We start from the raw sequence: 19,759 nt of genomic DNA, 5'->3' as shown, positions 1-19,759 counted from the left end.
TCATCACAAACCCCCATTGCATTTTGATTCAAATGTTTGTCCTGTTTGTCGCACTGATATGTGGGGCACCACCTTTTCTCCAACTGATTCTCAACCACTGGAAAGATTACAGACTAGGGCTGCACGACATGGATTTTTGCAGATATTTTCCAACTCATTTTAGCTGATTGCTCATGCTGATATATGCACATTTTATCTTCCACCTAATTGCAGAGAACATTAAGTCTCTGCCACTGTGGACGTAACATATTTTTACTTCCCTCAAGGAGATTATGTTTTTATTATTGTTATTATTATTATTATTATTATACTAGTATTATTGTTATTACTGCTGTGAAAACTGCAACGATTAATCGATTAGTTGTCAATTGTTATATTAATCGCCAACTATTTTGAGAACACGATAAAGCTGCTGTCATCGTTTTACTCCTCCATGATGGTCAGACTAATACTGTATCTTTGGGTTGCAGACAAAAGAAGACGTTTGAGGACATCATCCTGTGCTTTAGAAAAACACTGATTTACATTGTTCACAATTTTCTGACATTTTATAAACCAAACAACTAATTGATCAGTAAAGAAAATAACTGCCAATGAAAAGAACTGTTAATTGCAGCTCTAATCCCTGATACATACCAGACCAAACACAAAATATCTTGTGTGAAACATCCTGAACAGTTCAGACTTTGTGTTCACCAGGACCGTCACTCAAAGTAAGACACTGAGTGAAAAACAGGTTTTCTGGGTCTTTAACGCAGCCAATATTTAAAGCTGTCATCTGACTTTCTCTCAAGTTTACTCAAGTGGTAAAACTGTGAATGTACACTTGGAAGCCAAACAAAAAAGTGGCCAAAATTGTTTTCAGCTTACAAATGATTAGAGGAGCGATCCGGTGTTGACTATTGTGTCGTCTCACTATGACAGCCTCTAGAGATCCGAGAGATCCAAATAAAACTAATTAGATCATGACCTCAGCTGCTGATAAATTGTTGCTGAGGGGTTTGAGTCACCTCCGGCATTTCCTGCAGTTGCCCGCTGAAGGAGAAAGAGGGCCCTCACACTTCTTTGGATGAAAAGGGGCATATATTTATCTCAAGCTGGTTCCTCGGCCAGCTGGAGAATTCTCTGGCACTCTGGAGAGTGTCGGCCGGCCAGCCAAGACGAACTCCCACACACTACTACTGTACACAGTCAGAAGAGGGAGGAGGGAGAGTGAGGGGTGAGTCTGAGCTTTAAACATCTTCCAGTTTCAGCTGACTTCATTAAATAGGCCAGAGTGATGCTCTCAAGATAGTTCTCAGCTTAATGTGGCTGAAAATATTTTAATTATGCAGGTGTGCAGTCTGTACTGTGGACAGAAAACAGACAGTGTTCTTAATTACTGTCACCTTTCATTGGATTTGAGAGTTCGAGGTGGTAAAATACTTTGTGTTCTGCACTTTCTTCTGACTCAGGTAGTTACAGTTGTTAGATATAATTCAAGTCATATCCTGTTAATGATTTTACAACATGACTAATGTGTTACTATGTGAAAACGCAGCCTGTTTTCCAATCTGGTCACTCTTTATGCCATGTTGTCTATCAATTATTCTCCTGGAAGAAATGTTCCACTCCATCTGTGAAAATACATAATAACTTAATTTTTTATATCACAATGCACTTTCTTCTGCTATCGTGCAGCTGACCCTCCCTCAAGGCCCTGAAGCCAAGAGAAACAAGTCTGATTCACGGGTTCACAAACAAATTCTCTTCTATTCTCAGCAGTGATGTGGTCTTTATCCGTAATACCATACTTAGTCCTTGAAGATAATGTTGTCAGAGTGCAAATGGAGTTTCGTCTATTAATGGATGGCTTGGAAAGTGGGTGGTATGAAAAAAAGAGGGATCTGGGTAATAAAACTGCCATGGTGTACACAATCATGTTCTGGACTGTGTTCCTCAGCCTGTCCTGTGCTTGTACTGGTGATCGTAAATGGAAACAAAGACACATTTTGAACATGGAATTCCAGCTCGTCTCTTTGTGTTCAATCATTGTTGTAGTACTGTGGAGAGTTTCTGCAGCACATATGAATGAGGATACACTCAGTGTTGTGTTTCTGACTACCTGGCAATTGATAATCCATTACTTTCTTTTTGCTCTGTTTTTGGTCTGCAGACTCCTGGGGGAAATATCTGGCTCTCTAACTGTTCCACTATGTTTACCAGTTAGCTACCAGTTAAAGTTGTAATTTGTAAGAAATGACAAGGATTCGAATACTAGACTTGCCCCTCTCTGCTGTAGCTATTGTACCTTTGCCTGTAGCAACAAGCTACCATTAGCAAGTAAGCTAGCTCAGTTAACCGTGGATCCTCAGCAACCTCAGACCACAGGAATTAGGGCTCAGTCAACTGGCCTCGTAGTGAACACACCAGACAGGGACTGGACACAGCCTCCGAGATACCAGTTTGAAGACAGAGGACGGAGGCGATTTACAGCGGCTCTGACCAAGACTGTGACTCCAGGTCAAGAAGACAGGAGAGGCATGTAGCGGCAGAGGAGGGAGAAAGAGTCAAACATCAACTGCAGGGGACAATGGTGTCTAGAGCTGGAATATTTTCACAATTTAACAGTGAATTGAGGATTTCAACCAAACCAGAGGTGATTGTAGAAAGGCAACCCAAGACTGTTTCAGTGAGTTTTGTTTCTTTTATGTTGAGTTTGAATGAAATGTGTTTTTCGATGAGTTAACAAGGCAGTTAAGCTCTTCTTAGTTTGGTAGAGGGAGAAACTTGGATTCAGATGGTGTACAGTTGTATTTTTCTGTATAGTATTCAAATTATATATGTGTAACAATATTTCCTTTCTCTTTCACATTGTTATTTAATACATGTTAAAATAAAAATGTTGAATATAGCCATTTTTCAGTATACAGCAGCTTGATATTCTCTGTTGTGGTCCCATTTGCTGCAAGCAGGGATTTGAAAGACAGCAAAAAGGCTAAAATAGCAGCTTTCAAAAACATGAAGAGGAAGTTTTTATATCTTTTTTAATTTTATTTTCAAGGTCAATAGAAAAACAACACTGCACAGTTTGGAGGCCTCTTTTCATTTCAAGTTCCCTCTCAAGAGGCTTGATATGATCGAACCACTCGAGGCCGAGAACAAATGTGGCTGCTGCTGCTGAGCACGGTGACGGTTGTAATGATGACAGTTATTTTCATCACACACACCACTATCAGGGCTGGTGAGATGTAACACTGCCCACTCCACCATCAGGGCTCTACACATCTCAAGAGGCGATGAAATGACCAGAGCTTAAAGAGGTGATCATGTCACCCCGCTAACCACTGGAATTTATCCTCGCTTCAGAGCTTGCTCATCTCGCCACGCTCTGTCAGTTGGGCCAACACTGCATTGCAGTTTCAGTCCATCTACCACTGGAGAGGTGACTCAGTAACTCGCAGTCATAACAGCCAATCTGACAAGGTGGTGATTTTCAGCGGTGGGGGTCACCCCCGGGCCCCGGGGCACTCTAAGAAGGTCCGAGGCAGGAAGTCAAACTGCAGCTCAGACTACTCTCTGTAAAAAAGAAAGACGTTTTGGACTGAATCCCTGTCTCAGCTTGAATTGCTTCAGAGAACGACATACTGTGTGATATAACAAAGTCAAAAGTCAACTCGCACCAACTGAGGGGACTCTCTCATGACTGTTGGAAACAGTTTCTGTGCCATCTGTCCACCGCCTTCGCCACTAGTGCTGGCACAGCAGACCGAACAAGCGGAGATGTCATCAGTCATCTTGCCACTGTACCTGGAAGGGCCATTTTTAATGCATCACCATCCTTGAACAGACACTTTGATGTCTGGCTGCTGGGTAGTTTATTTTCTTTGAGGGATTTTGGAAATAGGCCACATTGCCGGCAGGTTTGGTCGAGCAGATGGCAGACTGATATCTGTCAGATTCTAGTTGTCAAAATGTCATTTAGATTATTTAGAGACCACACTGCTGCTGAACTGTGACTCAACTGGCATCTTTTGATCACAGTAATGTGGGTTTTGTTTGTCCTCCTATTTCAATGATTATGCCAATGAATGCTTTACTTTAAAGAGAAACTCATCACCAGGTTGTGGTGTAGGTGTTGTTGGGATTGGTTCACTGACTGTATAAAATATGGACCGAACTCTAGAAAGTGAAGCCAATCTGGAAGTGCCTTAAAGTCAAATTGTATGTAAGCTGATGAGAAAATGACCCTACTTCTCACTTGATTTATAGCCCCAGTAAAGAGCTCAAGTGCTCTTCAACGCAGCATGATGTTCATTTTGTAAATTATGACCCCATTTAGAGTAAAATGTTCACTACCACAGCATGTCCGCAGGTTTTCAGTCAGATCCAACCAGGAGGTCCTAGTCCACAAACCGATGGGTGACATCACAGTGGGGTTACACCTGTAACCACGCCTACCAGTGATGTCATAGGGTCCTGGAGTAGATCTGTACATCAATGCATCAAATTAAAAAAGGAGAGGTCAGAAAAAACAAAAAAATCTATGTTAAGAGATGTTAAGTCATTCTTTAAACCTTTGGACCACATGAGGGCAGTGCAACAAGCCTATCATCATCTCATTATCACCTTATAAAGTTGATGAATCAGAACTTTCTTGCTGAAATCAATTGCATGAAAACCAAAACAATGGGCTAAAATGCTGTGTAGAGCTGAAGGAAACTGCAAATTTGGCTGGTGACTCCCTCTGTTTCATGGCTAAAAGTGACCATTTTCACATTATACATAGACATTTGTTCCACTGTTGATCTAAGAATATTGATTAGAGCAGCTGATCGCCAATAAATATTTGTCGTATAATCCAGATGTGGCTAACTTTTCACAGGCAGAGGGCCATGTCTCTTGATATTTTAATCTAGGGCCTCAGGTTGGGAGAGACGACAGGTGAAGGTAGCACCTACATGCATATGCGTCGCTCACAGCCTTATTGAAAAATAAGATTGATCATCTTGCATGACCTGCAAATTCACAACTTCCTGTCAAAGGCCATAATGAAAAGTTAATGTGTCTGAATCCAGAAAAAAATAATTTTCCAATCAGCGTACATTGAGTCAGAATCCAGACCTGAACATGCTTTGAACGGCCCATCAGCAGGGAATCAATCAATACAGACAGATTCTGAAATATTGCAGCCGTCTGAGAGCGAACCTTTAATGACTCTCAGTGGGTTTGTGAGCGGTGCTAATGATGATTCTTGGAAATCGCTGTATTCTCATGCTTTGTCTGTCTGTCTGACAGTTACACGTGGATCATTTTCAAACAGCCTCAGAAAGACACAGACGCAGAGCTGCCTTTGATCCGAGATGTCATCGTGACTTTTTTTTAGCTTTGGGGTGGCATTTGGACGCTATGACAGATGAACAAAGCTTTGGTCAGCCGACGGGGAAACAGGGAAATGTCAGCGATAAGTACAGGCTCTTTACAGTCTTATTTAACTCTGTGAGCGGTGTCATGGTAGTTCAGTAAGTTACAGCATTAACAGGGAGAGAATGCATGAAGTGTCCTTGAGCAAAATACTGGAGCACTGTCCGCTTCACGGGATGCTCCTCTGAAGGGATCTCAACCCATCAAACAATCTTCAAGATAACTGTTATTTTGAATCTTTGAAAGTCGCAGACAACACTTTGTTCTGATGCTCTGCAGCTGCTCAATTCAGGGCTTTTAAAACACCCAAAAGTAGAGCAGCTTCAGTCGCTGTTCCATCTTTATTGTATTTTTTAAAAGCTGATTTATGCACCGGTCCTCTAAAGTCCCCTCTGTTAAGTAACCATGCTCTTACCTTGCGCTCTGCTATTTAAAAGTAGAAGCCTGTGCACGAAATACGAAATGTGTGTTTGACAGGACATGAGAGAAACGCTGCAGATGAAATCTATACTGGAGGGAGAGCGTGTGCACTGAGTGATGCTGTTTGTCTTCATGAGCATGCACGAGGTCAAAGGGTTTCCATAATGGAGACCTGCATGGCTGATTTACTGCAGCGCACGCAAATGAGGAGTGATCACGCATGCAACATGAAGACTTGGTGTGTGTTTCCCGGCAGCCAGGCCTGAGTAAGGAGCAGATATCTTCAGGCGCTCCTTCGGGCTGAGTCATCCACCAGTTTTTTTTTTTCGAACAGTGATGCTCTCATGTAGAAAACAAGAGTCTTGCTTGACTGAATGCAGGGTGACTTTGTTATGTAATAGGGCAAAGATTAATCCACATTTCTATGAGTAATGGTGAATATCCCTCACACTAACTCTCTGCCATGATCTCCAAGAGGAGATGGCCACTCAGCTCATACATATTACACTGGTGAGCAGTTGCCTCTGGAGGCTGGTCCAGTTATTTTGGTTGAGCTCCTCCGGCGCCATGTGATGTGGATTGAAAATGAAGAGGGCGTCGCTGGCTACTAGGCAACTGCCACGAAGCGCAAATTAGCAACAACGCGAGATACGATCTCATTCTCTCTCAGTAAAAATCACTCTTGTCTTTGTTATGCAAATACAGTAAGTACATTTGTGTGATCCACAGTGAGCCAGCAGCTCCTTCTTGCTGAAGGATGGTTTCTGGATTCAGACATCAAAGCAGATTGGGCGCATTCAGCTGCCAGAGAAAATTTACGATGCTTTTTCTTTTTTTTCTTTATCACAGTCACTCAATCTTTCTAACAGAACAACTTGGGAAAACACTCAAAGTCTTTCGGGCCACACTGACTCAACATCAATCTGAACGAGACAAAGAAGCGAAGGAGGAAAACAAAAGATGTTCCAGTGTGGTGGTGTGGTGGTGGTGGTGTGGTGGTGTGGTGTGGTGTGGTGGTGGTGGGGCATCTCAGCATGTGGATGTGACTGAGAGGCAGAGTGTGGGCATTGTTTCTCACGTTTTCCCACCATGAGCTCAGGAGTGACAGCTGAGACAAGAAAACATGTCTCTCCTCCCCCAACTGTTAGCACGCACTGCTATGGGCAAATGTCAGTCAGAGACATCAGCCTTTTGTTTAGAGCGTTAACTGTATCATCTGTATCCGTTGCAGCTCTTGATCTTGAATACAGTCTCATTTCTTCCCTGCTCTTTGTGTTGCTGTTTATCTTTTCCTCATTTTTTTGGTTTACATTTTCAGTTACTCCCCTCGTTGCCTCTCATGGTTCGATCGTTCCATTTATCACCTGACAGCGTTCACTAACAGCTCAAATGACTGCTTTCAGACACTATTTTTACAGCACCTTCCAGTTAGGGTGACTGTAAATAGTTTTATAGTGACGGTGGGGGTTGTTAACCTTGTGTAGTATGTTGACATGCTGCAGGTGGTGGCCTGTTGAATGTCCAGCTGAGTCAGGAATGTGGAGGCCCTTTGGGTGCAAAGCAGGCGGGATCAACCGTGCAGACAGGTCATGGCTTTCCTGGTAAAATTACTATGTTAAAGGAACAGTTCATCCCAAAATCAAAAATGCATATTTTTCCTCTTACCTGTAGTGCTATTCATACATCTTGATTGTTTCAGTGTTATTTGCAGGGTTTTGGGGATGCTTCTAGATGGCACTCGGCTTGAAGTGCAATGCCTCTTTCTAGAAATCATGACTCTGTTTCTCAAGATAATCCACAGATCTTGTTAGAAGTTTTAGGTAGGGACTACTTTCTTTTTGACCGAACTACACTAGTCAACCATATCGGCATGCAGAAGGAAGCGTGCATCTCCTCATCAATGAGAGTTCAGCTAACTAAGCTAACTAAGCTAGCTAACATTACAGCTTGGCCGTCGGTCAGTGTTGGGGCCGCTGTTTAGCGTCTGTGGCTCTAGTTGTGGCTCTGTGTCCTGCACTGTTGGCACTAGTCCGCCCTTGTCGGTGACTTTTCGGACGACTGAGCAAGTGGAATCAGCTGCTTAGCCTGTCTGTGTTCAGCTAAGCAAATCAGTGCGTGAGAAGAAACAGCAAAAAAGAAAGGGAGAGCCCCTCGAGCCTGTCGCTTTAGTATCCATCATTTCACCTACTTAGTGCAGTTCCTCCTGATGTTTTGCCTCCGACTCTTCGCCAGTGCCATTTGCAACTTTTTATCAGACATATTCTCGATTAGAAGCGGCTATATTAGGGAGCGTGGTGTCAAAAAAATGCTTCTTTATTAAACAACGGTTTGTATAACCGCAGTCCAGAATCCTCCCCTTTTTGAATGACTTACACAGACTACCGCCACCTGGTGGTGTAGAGAGTTATTTCCTCTCTTCGAGCAAGTTGGCTGTGGTGTGTTCAAGAGCAGCTTTTTGGCTGAGACACAGGCGAATTGAGGCAACGTGACAGTCAGCCTTCATTGCCGCTAGTTCTTTGACATCAGTTTGGTGTGTCTGCGCTCTCAGAGCAGAATGCCAAGAAGATCAGTGTTTGATTTTGGGGAGAACTGTCCCTTTACAGAGCTCTTCATCTTTATCTTTAAGTAATTGTTAGAACATTTAAACAAGTTAAAGGGCTTCACAGCATTCAGCTACAAATCAAAGACAGTCCACGCCCCAGTCTTTAGGTCACATTAGACATCATGAGAGGGCTTACTTCAGTGACAGGCTGAGGATCATCTGAGGACCCTTTCTCGTAAGGCCCTGGGGGTCTCCTACTGATTTATTGCAGTCCCTCTGACTGCCTGTGTCTATCTTTAGCTTTGCAGACTTTTACGAGCTTGTTGAAGTGAAGGCGTGCTGTGGCACTGTTCTCGGGCTCGCTCCAGACTCAACCAACCTCCGCCGTGACTTGCTCCTCTATAGGTTGTGCAAAGCTTGCTTAGTTTACTGGGAACCCTGCAGAGATAGGCATGTGCCCGAGGAATTCAGGGGTCCAGGAGCTGTGTGTTCAGACTTCTCCAGCTCACAACTGCTACTGTCTTCTAGATACTCAGAGGAGGAATTAAAAGAAGTACAATTACTCAAATGCTGCACTCAGGTAATAATTTTAGGTACTTTACACTTATATTTCTCTACAAATCAGAGGGAAATAATACCAGTTTCACTCCTCTGCATTTATCTGGCAGCTACATATAGGGTTGTTGTTTATGGGGTTAGGGTTCGTAAACCTTAACATTGCTTAATAAAGCATTTATTTTATTGTTTGTCAACAGTAAAATAACAATAAACTAAAGTTGAATTAACTACAAATGTACCATTTATTAACGATGGTTATCATGAAGTGTAACTGAGTATCTCTCCTCCCTCATGTATACCTTTACCTTCTTTACATGCTAATGAAATCATAATGCAGGGAGCTATTAAAAGCTAATGATGGCGACCTCTTGTATCAAGTGGAGATGCTGCTTTTGAGCTCAGGTCGGGGTTGGATTAATAAATATTCTGAGAAAACACTCAGAGAGCTTTGAAGTGATTCGGGAACATTTTCCAGGCAGCGTGGAGGTATAGGAGCAGACAAAACCTTTTATCTCACTGAAGAGGGGTGATGGTCCAGTTCAGACGCTGCCATTGGTCAGAATCTCAGCACTCGTCCTCTTCTGTCATTCACCACGGACAGTTTATCCCATGTGTGGTCAAATGTGATTCATCTGTAGTATTTCAAAATATCAACGTTTTCAAAAGCTTCATTTGTATTGTTCCTGACTGCATGTGCTGTGTTATCATTATTAATCAGAGTGGAAACTTTGACCATTTAGCATCATGTTCATTTTGGCAATCCTTTGTGACACAGCTGTTGAACGTGTCGTAATGAAGTATTTCAAACCAGCTGATTAAAGGTTTTAAAAAGTGGGGAAAACCTGTTTATTCATATTATTCAACATTTCCTCAATAGTAGTCTGTTTTAAAATCTGTTCTTACTATTCTGTTGTCCTATTTATTGTTTGTGCTCATTATTATTCCATACTCACGTTATCTGTATGATTGCTACTTTTATTGTTTTGGTTCTAGTTTAAAGGACTGCTCAAGATTTCCATTTTAAAGTTCACTACATCTACCATTCATTTTGTTGAGAGGGAGAACAGAGCGTTTGTCTTTCCCCAGCTGCCTGTATCTTTGTTCTCTCTTTTTTCCTTAATAAACCTCCTAAATTACAACAAACAAAGACAAACAATCATTTGAGCTCCATGAAACATCTCTCCCCCTCTCATAAGACTCATTCAGCCGAAGCTGAATAAATTAACTAAGGTGCCTTGTAAAAGCTTTACAAGAGTCTCTTTACCTTTAAGCACTAACAACAAAATCTTATCCTCACCACAGTGTTTTTAATTAGACTCTGACAAGTGATGTCCGATTAGGCTGAGTACTTCCTGGACACTTCAATCTACATGCACCTTTTGGGCAAGGAACCAAAAACAGAAGGAAGGGTCATTACATCAATGAATCTTGCTTTGGTGCCAGTTGTATTGAAGTCTATGGGAGAAACACACTAAAACCCAACATATCTACGCCGTATGACTTCTGATGAAGAAATGCCTCCAGAAAATGAAAGAACACACGTCAGAGAGGAGGATCATTTGGTAAAGGCTCCTGCTCCTGTTCCCTGTTTTGTCACGACATTATTAACCCTGTCAATCATTTGGAAAACAAAATCAAAACAAAGTACTGACAAGATGCACCTCAAGATCCACTTTATTCTCTGGCTTTTAATCTGGCTCATTCATTGGGTTTACAATTGTGGTTTATACTGTTTTGTTTTTATCTTACTGTATTTCTTTTACATTTGCTTTGCACTTAAATGTCTTTATGCTTGCCTGGTTAAACCTGCTTCTATTTGAACCTTGCTGTACCATGCACATATGTGTCTTTATGCCTGTATGTATTTACAAATGCAGACAAGTTGCCAGGATATAATGTTAACAATTAACGTTTCTGCAAACCACTGGTACGTCCAAGGTTGACATTTGTAGCAAATGTGGCATACCGCATTCACACTATGTGCTTATTAGCCACCTGTCGGGAGGGTGGTGGCTTATTACATTCAATAAGGCTGCCAAATAGGCAACTGGAACCCGAGTCCCACCACTGGATATTTTTAAGGACACCTGGAGACATTTCCAGTGGATTTTGTAGCAACCAATACTGACTACTTTTCACAGGTAGTCGGATCATCTCCGTCCGTGAGTGTAGCAGGTCTTTTAAGCCAAACCATGATGCTATCCTAACCCTAACCAAGTGGATTTTGTAACTATACTTAAACAGAGCATAAAGCTTTATGACAAAAGAGAAATAGAAAATTCAACCTAAACAAATGTAAAGTTGCAACATAAAGCAAAGTTCACTTAACTGATCTGTTTTTGCGCAGAAACTCACATTTATTCTGGCGATTGGTTGATCACATGTCTGTCTTTGTGAAGCACCCTGTTTGCGTTTAAAGGGCTTTTATAAATAACATTAACTTGGATCAAAAATCTAAAATTTGTACTCAGGTTGAGTCATCAGACTTTTGTTGTTTATAAGTTACACAGGTCTGCTCAGTAACCCCTCTTAAACCAAACTAAACTGAACTATAAGAATCTAAACAGTTTCTGCAAACACACCACAGCAGAGAGGGACTTTTCTGCTGAAACGAAGCAGCCTGAAAAGAAGGTTTCATTTTAAAAACAGCGATGCTTTCCTTTTGGCCAAACATACTTCAACCTTGAAGCTTGAGTGTGAGAGCGGATCAGTCAGGTCGTACAAGCCATTTTTCAACCAGATATCAAAGTGTGCTCTATCAAACACTTGAGAGAGGGCCAAGAAAACATTTACTGGTAGAATCTACTATGTGAACGCTGTGTGAACACTGTTATCCCCTGACCTTCACAGGAGACAACCTGGCACACGGCCTCCATATGGTGTGCTTTACACCGGGGGAGGAACGTGCTCGCTCAAACTAGCTTCCATTAAACGCATTCCTTGTTAACAGCCCGATAACGGCACGCTAGTAGGTCCCAGCTCTCCAGTGATGTGACTCATCACTCAGGTGTGTTTACAGCTTATTACGCATGAAAAAGAGGCTTCTCTGGAGACGCACTAACCACTCTTTGTAGTTCCAAGAAAAAGTCAAAGCAACTCATCCTCTCCGGCGGTTTATTCAGCACAAATGTGTCGCAGGTGACGACCTTTTGTGCTCTCGCTAACACAAATGCAGGGAGAGATGGAGAGAGCGAGTGAGACGGTGTTCCTGTATGTGTGAGGCTGAGAGGCTCGAGGTGAGCTCCAGACGTCAACGGGGTCATTTCATTTCCACACAGAACCATCAATTACATCCCACCTCCACCACTATATGAGTTTGTTGCTTTAGTGCAGCAGCTGGGGAGGAAAGACGGCTGTTTGTTGTCTTACAGCCGGAGAGATGAGAGGGTTTCTCCACAGCTTATGTAACATGTCTCTTTTCATGCGATGCAGCTAGGGGCTTTGTCTATTACTCTAGGTTGGCATCAATGAGGTGATGAGTGTTGGGATTTCAATACTTCAGGGTTTTGTGTTTTTGAGAGATATGGCACCAGATTTGATGCAAAATGAGAGCGAGGTAAAGAAGCTCTGATCTCTCATCTTTATACCATACTACTTTAAATGTTTCTGTATTGACAGCATCACAGCCGCTCCTTACTGCTCCTTGAGTGTCAGAGTGTCAGACGGCGTGAGACAAGTGTGAGAAGAGACACCTCTATTTCACCTTAGAACTAATGGAGGAGCATACAATACTCCTGTTTGGACCGAGCGAGCACAGAGCAGCACAGCCTCCATTTTCTCCAAGATATAAGCTGCTACAGGAGCGATGTGGAGTGGATTTGGTGGAGTGACGGGCACGGTGTCTGCAGGCCACTTCACTTTACATCAACAAAGGGCATCCATGAGTCATATGATTGTTGACATAAAAATACATTACCTATTGTTCTGGAGACATCAAGTCAAGATCATTTTATTTATATAGCTCACTGTCACAGGGTTGCCTCAAGGGGCTTTACATCCTGTGCTGTATGACGACCTTTACTCTTTTACCCTGTTTCTGAATATATTGTTGTTTTCAGTTGACATTTTGTTGAAGAAAGATGTCACTCTGAGACAAAGCTCCTGTCTATCAGGGAATGGTGGACGACATAAATGCAGCATGATAGAACAAATCCAAATCCAGAAAACAATCAAATAAAAAGAAATCCTGCAAAACTGAGTTATTTTGTCAGTTTGGAGGCTCGTGCTAGAGCTAGCAGCTTCAGTGTCTCTTCTCTGTGTGCCTCTGTGCTGCACGTGTTGTCAAACTGGGCACTTTGTATTCTCAATTTTCCTTTTCTGTGTTCCTGCATCTCGTGGCCATCACACATGTGACTGAAGTCATTAACGATGTTCGTCACCCAGCACACCTGGAAGATGACGGGAATGCAGCATTCCAGCCAGTGACCCCTGACCTCCTGTTCACCTCACAGACACATTTCTGCTCTGTAACACCAGACCCAGAGTCTGTTCTCACACCTACGGTCATGTCATGTTTGGATCACAGTACAGTTTTTTTTTTCTTTTTTTTAATTAGACCTTCCTATTTGAGCTGGGTCTAGTGCTGAAAATGATTGATTAATTGACAGAAAACTACATTTTTGATTTATTCGTTTCAATCTTTTATTAAAGGATAAGTTCGCCCAAAAATAAATTCTGTCATTATCTACTCGCCCCCATGTCGATGGAAAGTCATGTGAAGTTTCAAAGTCCACAAAACATTTCTGGAGCTTTACAGCAAAACAGAGTTGCAGCATTCTCAAAAAAACAACTGAAAAAAATGTCTCCATACATTCAGCCTTCTTGGGTGAACATATCTTTTAAGGTTCCAGCTTCTCCAATGTGAAGATTTTGATTGAGTTCCCCCCCCTCTATCATTATATTATTTTTAAATGGAACATTATTGGGTTTCAGCCCATACAAACAATTTAGAGTTGCTTAGTTGAGCTCTGAAAAATTGCGATTTTTCATTACTTTCTGACTTTTTATTGTATTTATAGACTTTATGAATCAATGATTAATTAGTCTCACATAGCTCGAACTACCTCCACAGCGCCCTGTCAGCGCTGAAGAAATGCCGGGCTGCACCAAATCTCATTCTGGTAGAGGTGAAAAAATGCTCTGGCTTGTTTACGTTTCTTTTAAAAATATCACAATTGTCTTGGGTGGCACTAAACCCAGGGTGCAGTGATGGTGCCCCTGCATGCAACATGGCATTTGGGGGAGCTTGTTTGGCATGAGGGGAGGTGATAGCGTAGAAGAGGGGAATCTACCTGATATAGACGCCCATTAACAGACTTTATACCAACAGTATCCATCCAATGAGCCAGATGAGAGATTCACTGATAGCTGGAAGCATTTACTCAAAGGCACCTGGACATCTTCAACAGGCAATAGCTACAACATTAGCTTTCACTTGTAGTTGTTTATCTGGCCGCCTGTGAACACTGTTTACATAATTCGCTATTTTTGTCAGTGTGTTTGGTGTTGGTGGGTTGATTGGTGCCTTTTTAGCTTAAAAAGCTGCCAGCTGCATCTGGAAACAATGCTAATAATAAGTGCAGCGAGAGGGAACCAAAACAAGGAGGTTGAAACTGTAAAACCAAAACAATATGTTAAAAGATGCTAAAATGCTCCTTAGAGCTGAGGGCTGGATCCTTTCTAATTAGATCAGAATGTACTGCAGGTCCAGTTGCCTTTGGTGGAGAATCTTCATGGACAGACTCACTGACAGGGTTATGAATAATGAAAATAATCGTTAGCTGCAGCCCTAGCATTGGAAGAGAAAAGTTGAGAAACACCCTATCTTCACCATCTAAATTTTGACAGTAGTAATGTAGGAAGGCAGGAAGGAAGTATCATAACTGCGTTTGCTCAGTCAATTTCCTGAGCTCTGGTTCTATCCATCTCCAGTGTGAGCTGAGTGATCAATCTGCAGCTCTGGATATGATATCACGTTACGATGTGAGACTACATCGATGTGATGTGAAGTCGGCGTATTGATATTGATGCTAAAGTGCAGGATTTGCTGCAGTTTTTTTATGGGACCAGAGAGGCTCAGAAATAGATTGCCCTGGGCTGAGGCCTCTCTCCTGTCCCGGCGATGTCTCTCTCTCTTTCGCTTTCACCTCCCAACGCTCATCTCACCTCTCCTGGGATGGCAGGCCCAGGCAGGCGGCCAGCTGGTGGTGCCTCACTGGGACGGCAGCAGAGACACGGAGAGCACTGTCAGATGTTGTATCAAAGACAACAGGGGCTCAAGGGGGAAGCTTCTCCAGAGACAGCATACCTCTCCTACCAGTGCACTTACTTTAATCCCCTCTAAGGTTTTCATGCTGGCATGATCGTGTTTGTGTGTCTGCTGGGATTTTAGCTTTGTGAATGGTTACATAAATCTTTATATGCAAGCGTGTGCGTGGGTGATAATGATGTGCAAGCATATGTCTGGGTATACCCTAGATACCTCTCTCTATTTCTTCTGCATGTGTGTGTGTGTGTATGTGTGTGTGTGAGTGTATTACAGGAAAACAGTGACTAATGTCTGCCCTCTTCTCTTCCGTAAGCTGATCTGTCCCTGAGGCGAAATAGAGGGCACCGGCTTTTCTCTGCCCGGAGACGCTTTTGAAACACTGCAAAGACAGCACCTGAAGCCTTTATTACGGCGCAGACGGACTCAGCAATCATGAAGTCAACGGCGCCCATGAGCAGCCACGCTCAGAGCATCTATCTCTGGGTGCCGTGAGGTTAACTCGTCCATTGCCTCACCCACAACATCCAAGAGAGATGACCCATGTAGAGCTCAGACAACACAAGCTGAAACTGGTAGTGCAGCATTACTCACTCTGAGTAAACATGGGAATAGTTGAGTGTGGGGGCAACACAGATACACCTTTTAGGCTCATGATGCCGATATAGCCGTGGCAATGACGTAATGAGTGTGTATAGATCAACCCAATAACCAGAATAAATGTTGGGAATGTATGTTTCTGCAAACCACGGATGTAAAAAAGATCATGTCTCAGCTTAAAATATCTGTTTTGGTCTTCACAAACACAGGAGGAGTTGTCGCAAAGTCTCATTAAAAATATCCAGTGGTGTCCCACTTACAAATGTTGTCAGTCTCCTCACCTCTAACTCCACCACTGTACCCTCCGCTAAAAATTTAATGTAATGAACATATCAGTTATATGGTTTGCCTAAACCTAATCTACTGATTAGGTTGATTGCCAGTCTGTTCCCAGAACAACATGAGCATTGCAGCGTACCCGTGACAGGTGTACTGGACCCTTGCCAGATGCTCACAGTTTTGTAAGTTTTGGCAAGAAACTACTATATTAAGTTTAGGAAAACATCATGACCTGCCTATGTTATGTACGTACCTTCAGATACATGATGTATGTGAGGTAACTTCGCTAAATTATAAAGTTAAAATAGTTTCACACTGGACACGAACAGCAGCCTTCTGGGTCAAAGTCATGTGCTTGTTCGACCCAACCGTCCATCCCCATCCTGCTTTCTATGCAGACTTGTCGCTCTATGGTCGGGATGTACCAATTGCAGTTTTCTCAGCTGATTCCAATTTTGTCCCATTCCTTTTTCCTTTCTTTTCTAAGAACTACATTTATCAGCATACAGACATTTTTGTAACATTTTTAAAATAGAAAATTCACATTTTTTTCCAGTGTTTTTTGTTTGTAAAAAAGTATATATAATAATAAAAATAACAAGTTGTAAGCTATATTAATGGACTCTTTAACAGATAGAGTCTGTCTGGCAGGCGCTGTAATTGGAATGTAAGCAGAATGAAAAGTTTATTCCTGGTTCAGACAACAAATCCTTATCTTCAAAGTAAATGTGTAATATATAACCCTCGGCTACAATGCTTTACTTTCCCAAAATAAAACAGGTGCTCTGCTCCCACTGTGAAATACACAGGCAGCGGAGCGAAGAAGTAAAAGGTGTCAGAAAGCAAACCTGTAAATGACAGAAAAGACTTGCTGAAAATGAAAACAAGAGCACATAAATGGGGTAAAAAACATCAGATATTTTGTTTCTTTCCTGAAATTCAGCCTTGCGGTCCTGTTGGGGAGGCAGGCGGCATGAATCGGATATATCTGACACTGATCGGCTGGTCGCTGGTCATGGTCGGTCATCTCTACTCCTAATGCTACTTTGCCTGACTTCCTCCTTTGCTGCCGTTATAATTACTATGGCCACTAGAGGTTGCTGCCTAACAAGACACTTAAATATGGGTCGTAATAAGCTGCTTTCATAGTCGACTTTTATGGTTGTTGTTCTGGTGAGGATGGGTTCGGTTTGATGAAACGTTAATTTGGTCCTGGGCACTAGACTGTATAGATACACACAGACACTTATAATGCAAAACTAATTGATGATATTGTGCATCTTTTTGTCCAAATGCATGAATGCCCTTTTCTTGAACATGATGTCAGTGGTGCTTTTTCAGTGCAACCATATCCTCCTTGGCTAGGGCCACCGAAGGTGACACTTAATTTACCACCGTCATAATGGGCACAGTGTCTGCTGCATACATAATTAATCGATCGCTGTTTTCCACATTGATAACAGCACGACCCCAGTCCTCACCTCATCTTTACATGCTGATTGCATTCACTGTGCCGCTCACATATAACTGTGAAACACACTCACAGAGAAACAGTCATATGCCGCTGGAACATATGTATTCCACGATGCAATCTCCACTTGATAACTGAAGCCAGGTGGGCGTTAACTTGGTTATCACAAGTCCTACAACCAGTTATCACGGTAATATTCTCCTTAAGGTATAAGGAAGAAAAGTGTGTGATAAAACTCTGCAATACACCATTATAGCTATGCTTTTTAGCAACAAGCATTCATCTCTAACCCAATAAGTGGCAATTAGAGAAATAAGACAGAGCAGTAGACAAGGGTGAGATATGTTGAACTACACCAGCAAAGGGAAGATCTGTTCACTCTATTTTTAACTCAGAATCTTAATGAAACATCCCCCTAGCGCCCTTGAGCTCGCTTTTTTCCCCCTCAATGAATTCATTGAGTAGAAACAGATTTAGGCAGTAGAATGAAAAATGGTGCACAGAAATGACGGGCTGGGTTTGGAGATTAATATTACAGAGAGGAGATGATGTATGACTGAACTCTCCTCAGACCAACCGCACAGCTTGTTGAGGATTTAAGTGATGAGCAGCGCTGTTGATGCCAAAGTATGTAATTACTGATTAGCCCGATCAGTAAGATAACACAGTCTGAATGTGTTGGGTAATTAGACCAACTTTATGTTGGATGCATTCAAAAATAAGTGCTTTTTTAAATCTTCTAGCCACTGTGAGTCTTGTTTCTGAGTAAAATCTAGAATTCTATTTTGATTTAATTAACTTTGTTTATCGAATGCTTTATTTTACAAACACAATATTCAAAGTGGTGATCATGATTCATATCCTGGTTATTACGTTGTTTTTTGTTACCAAGGTTTGTTGTTTTCTTAAATTCTGTATAGTTTTATGTAAAAGGTGAAATGTGGATGAATTGGCCACCTCTCAAATTCAAAGGGGGCTGCATATCCCCAGAGTAACTGCTAACTGCTGCTAACTGTAGCTGTCGTTAGCTAGTTAGCTCAGTTAGCCGTGCAGCTAGCAGAAAGACATCCTGAAGCAGCTGGCAGAGCTGCCAAGCAACACAAAACATTCTAGCCCTTGAGGCTAACGTGACCTAGCACAGACTACAACTGTTGACAGAAACCATAGATTTATATAGGAGAGCTAGATACCAGATGGCACCAATTCAAACCAGTGAGAATTGCTCGCCTAGTGCATACAGGCCCCCAGGACAAGCACAGGGCCTTGAAGCCAATTTTCATAGTAGCCAAACCAGGAAATCATATCGTCACGTGATGCGCAGGGGCCAAAAAGACTTTTTCCCATAAGCTAACATGGTGAAAGAAGCGACTGCTAAACGGTGGATACATGTTTTTGAGCGTCACAACGCTGTACGATTAAATTATTTTATCCCCATTCAAGTTAGCCCAGTTAGCCGGCTGCTAAACTGGAAGTTGGCTGACTCGGTTGGCAGAGGTCTCTAGTGCGCACGCTCTGTGGGCCGCACAACACTGAAGATACAGGTATTTTTATCAAGCCATTTTGTCTTCATGTGCCACTGAGCAGCTTTCATAGGAACAAAATGGGGCTCTGTCTCCATGGCTGTGTCCAGATATAATTAAAAGTCCTTTGTGCATGCGCCATATAGGTTTTCTGGCTTCCATGTTTACTTCCTGTTTATGCGGCCCATTGAATATGTGCAGAAGAGTTTCCCCCACTGAACCCCGCCTGCACATTCTGCCTCGGCCCATAGACTTAACGTTGTGACGACATCACAGATTTTTAAATCACTTTTCCCAGCTTGTGGGAAGTTTTACAAATGTGAAACCTCTATCGATCTAAAATTCAAAATAGAGAGCGTCATCGACCTTGTTTGCAGCTCTTGGTGCCCTGTCAACAGTTCTACAGATGTCTCTTCTATAATGGCGGAAAAATGCTTTTTGGGCCGCAGGAGAATTTTCCACTGCAATACTGCAGGTTGCCACAACACCAGATAGGAAGCAAGGCTGAGCGGCACCTTGAATCCTCCGGGGCCTGACAGAAACATCAAATCTCATATCCAGCTCTCATGAAGAAAAAAAAAAACCTACGTTGTCTGCACCAGCGGAGTGTTGTTGTTAACACACTGCTAGCACAGGAGCTTTGGACCAGGATGGGGCTAGCTGGTTAGCACGCTAACTTCAGTGGTTATATCTGTAATAGC

Source organism: Pagrus pagrus (assembly GCF_965226575.1).
Source record: "Pagrus pagrus genome assembly, chromosome: 15".
NCBI classification, from domain to species: Eukaryota; Metazoa; Chordata; class Actinopteri; order Spariformes; family Sparidae; genus Pagrus; species Pagrus pagrus.
This window is presented reverse-complemented; position numbering follows the sequence as displayed.